The sequence below is a fragment of the Apium graveolens genome, chromosome 5 (genome assembly GCF_009905375.1).
Source record: "Apium graveolens cultivar Ventura chromosome 5, ASM990537v1, whole genome shotgun sequence".
NCBI classification, from domain to species: domain Eukaryota; kingdom Viridiplantae; phylum Streptophyta; class Magnoliopsida; order Apiales; family Apiaceae; genus Apium; species Apium graveolens.
The window spans coordinates 260,064,146-260,074,344 of NC_133651.1; the positions used below are offsets into that span (position 1 = coordinate 260,064,146).

Consider the following 10,199-nt stretch of genomic DNA (forward strand, 5'->3'; position numbering starts at 1 on the left):
TCGAAAAAAGGGCTGGAAATTTGAAGAATCCAGAAAATAAGGAAAAATCCCAGAAAATCCCAGAAAATTAGGGAAAATCCCAGAAAATTAGGGAAAATCCCAGAAAATTAGGGAAAAATCCCAGAAAATTAGGGAAAATCCCAGAAAATTAGGGAAAATCCCATAAAATTAGGGAAAAATCCCAGAAAATTAGGGAAAATCCCAGAAAATTAGGGAAAAATTCCAGAAAATTAGGGAAAAATCCCAGAAAATTAGGGAAAAATCCGGAAAATAAGGGAAAAATCCCGGAAATAAGGGAAAAATTCCTGGAAATTAAGATAATTCCTGAATAAAAGGAAAAATTCATTGTAAATGTGTAGGTCGCTCCATACTTTACGGAAAAACGAAACCCTGTAAGGGAACAAATAGACTTAACTTCTGCGAAACCTAATCAATGTTTCCCAAAAGTTGGGGGCAAATGATAGGGATAAATAAATTATGATTGTATAATTAAATACTGCATTAATTGTACAAATTGTGGGCTGCTAGGCCCAATAAAAAGATATATGATACTCAGACCAGAAAGGTTAAGCCTGATGGACCAGATCAGGCCTGATGGAATAAAAAAGGCCCAAAAGCCCTGATTATTAATTAATTTCGTAATTAATTAATAAGGGACAAATCAGATGTTGAAAAGAGTCCCGATAAGGATATAAATCCTTGGAGATTAGCTTCAAGGGGACCTAAAAGGATAAAGATCAGTTTCCTACTACCTAGGACTCCAAAGTCCATTCTAATTATGAGACTTGCCCACCAAGTCTCCTATACCAAGTCCAATTCAAGGACTCCCAACATCTATATAAGGGGTCTCACCCCCACCAATCAGAACTACGTTTTTTGGCTTGATTCTCTAATTCACAGAGATACGTAGGCATCTCGTAAAGGCAGATTGAGTCACGAAACACGAGAGCAGCCATTAAAGGCCTTGAGCTCCCGAATCTTAGTATTAAATACAGCAAGTAATAACCTTAGTTTTTTATCCACAACATATAGATATATTATAAAAACCCTAGGAGAGCCTTATAAATAGAATGAGATGGCTCATTCTAAAGGTACACTTGTTTTTGTGAAAAACCTAAGAAAAAGCTAGCCTCCATCTTTTTCCTCTCTCTCTCTCTCCCAAAACTCCATTTTTATAAAAGCTTGGTTTTATAAAAGCTTCATCGAAGAGGATTATTCTTGGTGGATACCGGTAGAGTGCTTCACACACTGAGAAGCAACTGCTAGCAACCATATTATAAAGCTTCGATTTTTAAGGTATGGTTACGATTCCTCCGCTCTTTTTTGATTTATACGTTTTTCTATATGTGTGATACTTGGTTTTTACGGAATAATTATTATATCACGCTTCCCTCATCCGTAAATTCCTTCATTGACATCAGAGCTAGGTTCTGCATATAGAGATTCATATAAAAAAATTTAGATTTTCTTTATTCATGTATGGATTTGTTATGTTTTTTGCAAGTTTATTTAGATTTAATTATGAATTAATTCGAAATAATTTTTGCATTAGATCTTGACTACTGATCTGGGTTCTACAAGTGTTGTAGATCATCTAGGTATTTTTTTCATAATTTTGTGATGTGTAGATTATTTGTTATGAATTTTTAAAAATTGTTTTAACTAAAATTCATGAAATAATTATGCATGTGAATAAATATGATTAAAATTTGCACAAGGACCCCTGGCTGATCTAATAATTTTCTGCTACTGCCTGATTTAAGAAATTATATTATTTTGATTTTTATTAATTTATTAATTAAATTAATAAAAATCAAAATAATGCGTTATAGCTCGTCTATCCACATTAAATTTGATTTTTTGGGAGTTTCGTAACTCCATTTTGGGTGTGCAATAGATCGTTGGATTCGTTTTTCCGAGACGGATCTAATGGAGTGGTCAAATATTTTTTATATAAAAGTTTGAACTATTTATATTCCCAAAAGTGTTTTAAAGCATGTTTTAATTATTTTAATTGTTTTAATTTCTTTTAAATGCTATAATAAATCCATACATTATTATATCAATGTGTGACATGATATTACTTGCATGCTTACTTGTTTATTTATTTTTATATATGAGATATATGCCTATGTTTACCATGCGATGATAGATTTAGGTGAACTTAAATAAAAATAAGGCGTGCTCTAGAAAATTTAGAATATGAATCGTTTCTTGCCTTAACAATAATATTATGAATACAATCATGAGATTCTTGTGTTTATGAAAAACATAATTAAATATGAATTTTCAATATTGAGAGAAAGGATGATTCTGTCAAAAGCGGATTTCGATCTGTAAGAAAGAGGTATTAAGTGACGCCTCTTGACAATGCTCCCCTCGATCTGGGAATCATCTGATTATCGATTATTGATTTGAAATATTTAATTTAAAAGGAAGAATCTCTTTATAATATGATTATGATTGTAACATAATATAATCCCTCTAAAATTAAATAATATCAAGTAGTAATTGGCCAATGACACAACGAGCTTGTGTCGGTCATAGCCTTCCAACATGGTAGAAAGTAGTTCTTATTTTTAAATCATTGTCGTTTTGTGCTACAGCCGAGGGCTTTGATTTCGAAATAAGAAATACTTGTCGATTACATAGAGATGTGTACATTGAATTATAATCTAAAGGTCGTTGAGTGCTGCAGTCGTGGATCGTTGGAGACTGATTCAATTGTACGAAATGTTGGGTTAGACTTGACTTAGAATATTGAGTTTGTCGTGCTACATCCGTGACTCAATTATTCAAGAGGCTAAAGTTTTATTAGGGAATAACATAAGATGTAATTGACAAGAGTTGTCTGCCTATTGAACATCACATGATGTTTCGTGCTACAGCCGAGGTTGTGTGATGGAATGTAGGATCCCTATTCCCACTAGCATTATGAATGCTTAATTTTTCACTTAGGGGGTTGTATAAATTAGATAAACTAGTGGGAGCCACTTATGAATAAAGACCCGATTCATATAGTGTTTTGAAATGAAATTGAATATTTGCTAAGTGTTGTTATGTGTTCATCATTTACAGATTTACTATATATGTTATGTCTTCTGCACTATCACTCCGGAGCATACTAGATGCTCACAAGTTGACTGGTCCTAATTTTGCTGACTGGCTTCGAAACTTGAGAATTGTTCTCAGGGTTGAGAACCTGGAATATGTGCTTGACTCACCTAAGCCTGCTGAACCTGCTGACGATTCACATAATGATGAACATGTTGTGTATCGTAAGTGGATAGATGATACAAATGTTGCTCAATATATCATGCTAGCTTTCATGAACATTGAGTTACAGAAGCAGCATGAGCATATGGATGCTCACACTATCCTTACGCATCTACAAGAGTTGTATGATGTGGCAGGGAGGACAGCTCGATATGAGATATCGAAGGAGCTGTTCGGTTGTAGGATGTCTGAGGGATCATCTGTGAATGACCATGTAATTAAGATGATCAATTTGATTGAACGTCTTGGACAACTTGGTTTTAACATGGATGGGGAACTGACTCAAGACTTGGTCTTGCAATCACTTCCGGGTTCGTTTTCGCAGTTTGTTGTGAACTTTCACATGAATAAGCTGGATGTCAGCCTGGCTGAACTCCACAACATGTTGAAGACTGCGGAACTGAATTTTCCCTCTAAGAAGAGCTCTGTTCTTCTAATTGGTGAAGGTTCTAATCCTAAGAAAAGGAAGAAGAACCCTTCCAAGAAGAAGAAATTAGGTGAGAAAAAGCCGGTTCCACCAAAAGCTGAAGACCCCAAGAGCAAAGTTGTTTGCTTCCACTATAACAAGGCGGGGCACTGGAAAAGGAACTGCAAGGTTTACCTTGCAGAATTGAAGAAGAAGAAGGGTAGTGAGACTACCGCTTTTGTTTCAGGTATGTTCATGATTGTAATGAATATGTCATTAAATCAAATTTCTACTTGGGTATTAGATACCGGCTGTGGTTCTCACATTTGCAATTCGTTGCAGGGACTAAGGAGAAGTAGGACTCTTGAGGAAGAGGAGGTGATTCTGTGGATGGGAAATGGAGCAAGAGTTGCTGCTGAAGCTATAGGATCATTTCATTTACATATGCCTACGGGCAAGACTATTGTTTTAAATAATTATTATTTTGTTCCCTCGATTGTGAGGAATATTATTTCTATTCCCATGTTAGACTTGGCTGGATTTTCGTTTATTATTCAGAATAATAAATGTTCAAATCTTAGAGATAACATCCTTTATGGAAGTGGTATTTTAAATAATGGTCTGTATGTATGTGACATAGAGCATAATATACTATAAATTGAACATACTAATAAAAGAAAAAGGGATGATGAAAGTCTCACCTTTTTGTGGCACTGCAGACTTGGTCATATTAGTGAAAATAGACTGTAGACATTGCATAAGGAAGGGTTACTTAACCCCTTTGATTTTGAATTATATCCTACATGCGAGTCTTGTCTATTGTGCAAAATGACCAAATCTCCATTTAGTGGACATGGAGAGAGGGCTACAGATTTGCTAGGATGTACACACAGATGTATGTGGACCAATGTCTACGCAAGCTATGGGTGGATTTTCATACTTCATTACTTTCATAGATGATCGATCTAGATTCGGATATGTGTATTTGATGAAACACAAGTCTGAAGCCTTTGAAAAGTTCAAAGAATATAAGAATGAAGTGGAGAAACAAACCAAACATAGTATTAAAACTCTTCGATCATATTGAGGTAGTGAATACTTGAATGGAGAGTTTCTAGATTATATCAAAGAAAATGGTATAGTCTCCTAGTGGACTCCTCCATATACTCCACAGTTGAATGGGGTTATCTGAAAGGAGAAATCGAACTTTGTTAGACATGGTTCGGTCCATGATGAGCTATGCGGATCTTCTCAAACTCCATATGAGATATGGAAAGAAAGGAAACTGAGTCTTAAACACGTTAAGATTTGGGGATGTCCAGCTTATGTCAAGAAAGTTGACCCTGATAAGCTGGAATCTCGATCCGTAAAATGTAGTTTTGTGGGATATCCTAAAGAGACTTTAGGGTATTACTTTTACATCGATCATAGGGTGTTTATCTCCAGACATGCTACTTTCTTAGAAAAGCAGTTTATCCTTGAAGGAAATAGTGGGAGCAAAATTGAACTTGATGAAGTTCATGAAGTACAAACTACTACGGTTCAAGTGGAAACACCTGTTTAGACTGAACAACCTTCTATGGAACAACCCATTCGTAGGTCAGGGAGAGTGTCTCGCCAACCAGAGAGGTATTATGGCCTTGTCATTGAGAATGACAATGAGTTGTCAATCATTGATGATGACGACCCTATGACCAATAATGAGGCTATGAGTAGTGTTGACTCAGAGAAATGGCAAAGTTCCATGAAGTCCAAAATGGAATCTATGTATACCAACCAAGTATGGACTTTGGTTGAAACACCTGAGGGTGTGAAGCCTATTGAGTGCAAATGGGTATACAAAAGAAAGATTGGAGAAGATGGCCAGGTGGAGACCTATAAGGCCAGGCTCATGGCAAAAGGATTCAGACAAAGGCAAGGGATTGACTTTGATGAAAAAATTTCGCCTGTAGCCCTGTTTAAATCAATTCGGATTTTGCTTGCGATTGCTGCTTACTATGACTATGAGATCTGGAAAATGGATGTGAAAACGGCCTTCCTCAATGGGAAACTTGAAGAGGAAGTGTATATGACATAGCCAGAGGGTTTTCTTTCCTAGGGAAATGAACACCTAGTGTGTAAGCTGATGTGAACCATATATGGTTTAAGGCAAGCTTCTCGTAGATGGAACATCCGTTTTGATGAGACAATCAAAGAGTTTGGTTTTATCAAAAACATAGATGAACCATGTGTCTACAAGAAGGTTAGTGGGAGCGCGGTAACATTTCTTGTATTGTATGTGGATGACATACTTCTTATAGGAAATGATATACCGATGCTGCAATCAGTCAAAGTGTGGCTATCGAAGAACTTCATTATGAAGGACTTGGGAGAAGCATCCTACATTCTCGGTATGAAGATCTATAGAGATAGATCTAGAAGAATGATAGGTCTTACCCAGGGTACATACATCCAGAAAGTGCTTAAAAGGTTTAGCATGCAAAACTCCAAAAGATGTCTCATAAAGATGAGCCATGGAGTATCCCTTTCCAAAAAGATGTCTCCTAAGACACCTGAGGAAAGAGAGCGTATGAGTAAGATTCCTTATGCTTCAGCAATAGGATCAATCATGTACGTGATGTTATGTACTAGGCCTGATGTTGCTTATTCAATTAGTATGACGAGCAAATATCAGTCCGATCCAGGTGAAGACAACTGAAAAGCAGTGAAGAACATCCTTAAGTACTTGCGAAGGACTAAGGATATTTTTCTTGTTTTTGGTGGTGGATCTGAGTTGAAAATAGAGGGTTATACTGACTCTAGTTTTCAATCAGAAAGTGATGATAGCAAATCCATGTCAGGTACGTGTTTACTCTGAATGGTGGTGCGATTAGTTGGAAGAGTTCCAAACAGTCTACAACGGCTGACTCTACAGCGGAAGCAGAATATATAGCTGCAAGTGAGGCTGCAAAAGAAGCTGTTTGGATGAGGAAATTTGTTTCTGAGTTGGGAGTTGTTCCTAGCATTGAGGAGCCTATTGTGTTGTATTGTGATAACAACACAGCAATAGCACAAGCCAAGGAACCTAGGTCTCATAAAAATTCCAAACATGTTTTGCGACGCTTTCATTTGATTAGGGAAATCATTGGAAGAGGAGATGTCAAGATTGAGAGAGTTAACACACATAACAACGTAGCAGACCCACTCACAAAGTCATTGTCACAAATTCACTTTGATCGTCATAAAGAGAAGATGGGTATTAGATACCAGAGTGATTGGCTTTAGTTCAAGTGGGAGATTGAAAGTGTTTGTCCTAAATTCAATCATGTATGATGAGTTAGGAAGAACTTTTTTGTATTCCTATTTGATTTCATTGAAATTAATAAAAGACTTGTTTTGGTTTTATTATGGGCTTTATCTATTTAAAGTGTTTTAAGTAAGATGCTCCATAGTTTAGAGTAAAGCTTCTAGAATTATAATGAGATTATAATAGTGAGATCTAGAAGATGATAACTCTAGATTTAAACACTTCCTGATCATAGGATAACTAATCGGATGTTAGTGGATATGCAAAGATTGGTACATGATAAGTGGCATTTTATACCACTTAGAACGTCTTAAATGGCTTAAATTGGTGTCTTGAAATCAAGTATTTTGTGTATTTGATGCGTTTTTCTAGTCTTTATGCATTTCAGGGATTTAGTTGCATTTCGGGGGAGGAATCATCAAGAATAAGCCTTGGCATGTGTTCATCACTGCGAGAGGAAAGAAACGGGCAGATTACGGCGAAGAAACGGAGCAAAATCAGATTTTTTCCAGTAGAGGTCTGAGCGCCCGCTCAGCATAGCTGAGCGGCCGCGCAACAAGCTGAGCGCCCGCTCAGCTATGCTGAGCGGCCGCGCAGGGTCGGGAAAAAAGACAAATTATTTTAGGACTTCTACTTCTGTTTGGTTTCCACTTCTATGTAATCTGAGTTTTATGGGACTATTATATAAGTAGATTTGAGACGTTTTCACAAGTGTGGATTAAAGAAGATTGTGTTTTTACGCAAGAAGCGAAGGAGATAAGGAAGAAGACCGATTTAGCACACCGCAACGAAGAGGAAGCATATCTTCTTGTGATTCTTGTTTCGTTGTAACGTTGGATGCTAGTTTTCTTGCTTTGAACTTATTTACTCTTGTGACGTACTCTGTTTTAATATAATTAGTTAGTTATTATTTTCTTGTGTTTGTTTATCATGATTTCATATGAACCCATGATGACGATAAGTTCTATTATGGGCTAATCGTGATCATGGGGTTGCAACAGATTTATTATGGAATTCTTTAGTTAATTGTTTAATACTTTAGTGTGTGATGATTGCATGATATCTAGTATTGGTTGTGCGTATTCGTCTTATGTGCGTCGCGAATATATAAGATAGGGTGTTAATCTCTTGTGAAGCGACGGTGGATCTTGAGATTTAGAACTTGCCATGCTAGCATAGGTTCATGTATGTTGTGCATGATTAGTGGGTAACTCTAACAGTTTTATTTGCCCTATGTAATCAAAAGGAATAACTTGTGCTTAAATCGTTGTGTTGTCAATTTCTGTAGACATATAGGAACTCAACATAATTGATGACTATTCAACTTCTATCTTAATTGTGGATGCTTGGTAGAATGTTATTAGTACAATGAAAGTTGGCTTTTATCAGTTTCGTGTTATTTGATTAATATCATCAATGTCACATGCTAAAGGTAATAACAATGGCTATAGAAGGAAGTAATAATGAAGTTGTGATCTCATGAGTGTTTTATTATTGATAAATTGAATTGTTAGTTAAGTGATTAATTAAGTAGTTAATTATAGTTAATATTTAATCAACAATTTTAAGTGTTAGTGTCTTAACATTGAGAAGTAATCATACATTGGTGAGTGAGTTTAATTAGACAATAATTTAGTCTGAGTCTCTGAGGGAACGAACTAGAAAATATTCTATATTACTTGCGAATGCGTATACTTGCGTGAATATTAGCGCGTGTTTTCGCCCTAACAAGTTTTTGGCGCCGCTGCCGGGGACTCGGCGTATTTGTTTAGTTTATGTACTTACCATCATTGGTCATTAGGACTCAGTGATTAGGACGTAGTAGTTACTTATTTTTTTTCGATTGTGTTTCAAGTACTTTAGCAAGCGTTTATGCAAACTCGTTCTCGTGCTCGCAAGAGGACTTTAGATACAGCTGAGGAGACAGACGAAGTTCTTGATATTCCGGAGAAGTTAGATTTTGAGGATTCGGATTCAGGAACTGAGCAGAAAGAACCAGTAAACATGGGAGATCGTATTGTTCAAGCTGATCCAGCTCTTATGGATTTTTCTCGGCCTAAAATTGATGACATTCAGTCAAGCATCCTTCATCCGGCTATTCAAGCTAACACCTTTGAAATCAAGCCGGGCACTATTCAGATGGTGCAAAATTCTGTTTCTTTTGGAGGAGCGGCAACTGAAGACCCCAACATGCACATAAGGAATTTTATCGAGATCTGCAGTACTTTTAAGTATAATGGCGTGACTGATGAGGCTATCAAGTTGAGGCTTTTCCCATTCTCACTGAGGGACAAGGCTAAAGACTGGTTACATTCTGAACCAGCTGGGTCCATCACTACGTGGCAAGATCTTGCGCAAAAGTTTCTGGTGAAGTTTTATCCGATGGCAAAGACTGTTGCTATGAGGAGTGCTCTTACTCAGTTTGCGCAGCAACCTACAGAATCTATGTGCGAGGCTTGGGAACGCTACAAGGAAATGTTGAGAAAATGTCCACATCATGGAATGCCGGATTGGATGGTGATCACTGGTTTCTATAATGGTTTGGGGGCCCAATCTCGGCCCATGCTCGATGCAGCAGCTGGAGGCGCCTTATGGGCTAAAGCTATACTGAGGCGTATAATCTTATAGAGACGATGGATGCAAATGAGCATCAAAACCCAACTCAGAGGATGACGTCAGGCAAGGTAGCAGGTATTCTGGAAGTTGATGCAGCCACCGCTATTGCAGCCCAGCTCCAAGCGCTATCAATGAAGGTTGATTCTCTGGCTACATATGGAGTTAATCAAATAGCTATGGTTTGTGAGCTTTGTGCAGGTTCTCATGCTATGGATCAGTGTTCTCTTGTCAACGAATCTGTTCAGTATGTGAATAATTATCAGCGACAACAGCAGCCTGTGCCAGCGACCTATCATCCTAACAACAGAAATCATCCAAATTTCAGCTGGGGGAATAATCAGAATGCTATTCAGCCACCATATCAGCAAGGAGTGAGTAAACAGTTTAACCCACCTGGATTCTAGCAACCACAGCAGTATGCTACAAGGCAATCATATCCTCAACAGGGAAGTACAGCTGCACCTACTAGTGCTGATTTTGAGGAACTTAAGCTGTTGTGCAAGAGTCAGGCGGTTTCTATCAAGACCTTGGAAAATCAAATCGGTCAATTAGCCAATGCAGTGCTCAATCGTCAACCTGGCACTCTTCCCAGTGACACGGAAGTACCAGGCAGGA

The 10,199-nt window shown here is 37.3% G+C and overlaps 1 non-coding gene across 1 annotated transcript; it reads right to left on the reverse strand.

Moving 5' to 3' along the window:
- Positions 1-9,365: 9,365 nt before the first annotated feature.
- Positions 9,366-9,472, reverse strand: LOC141662633 (small nucleolar RNA R71). Its single transcript, XR_012550739.1, has one exon. It is a non-coding gene; the product is annotated as a small nucleolar RNA R71 (small nucleolar RNA).
- Between the last annotated feature and the right edge of the window lie 727 nt (positions 9,473-10,199).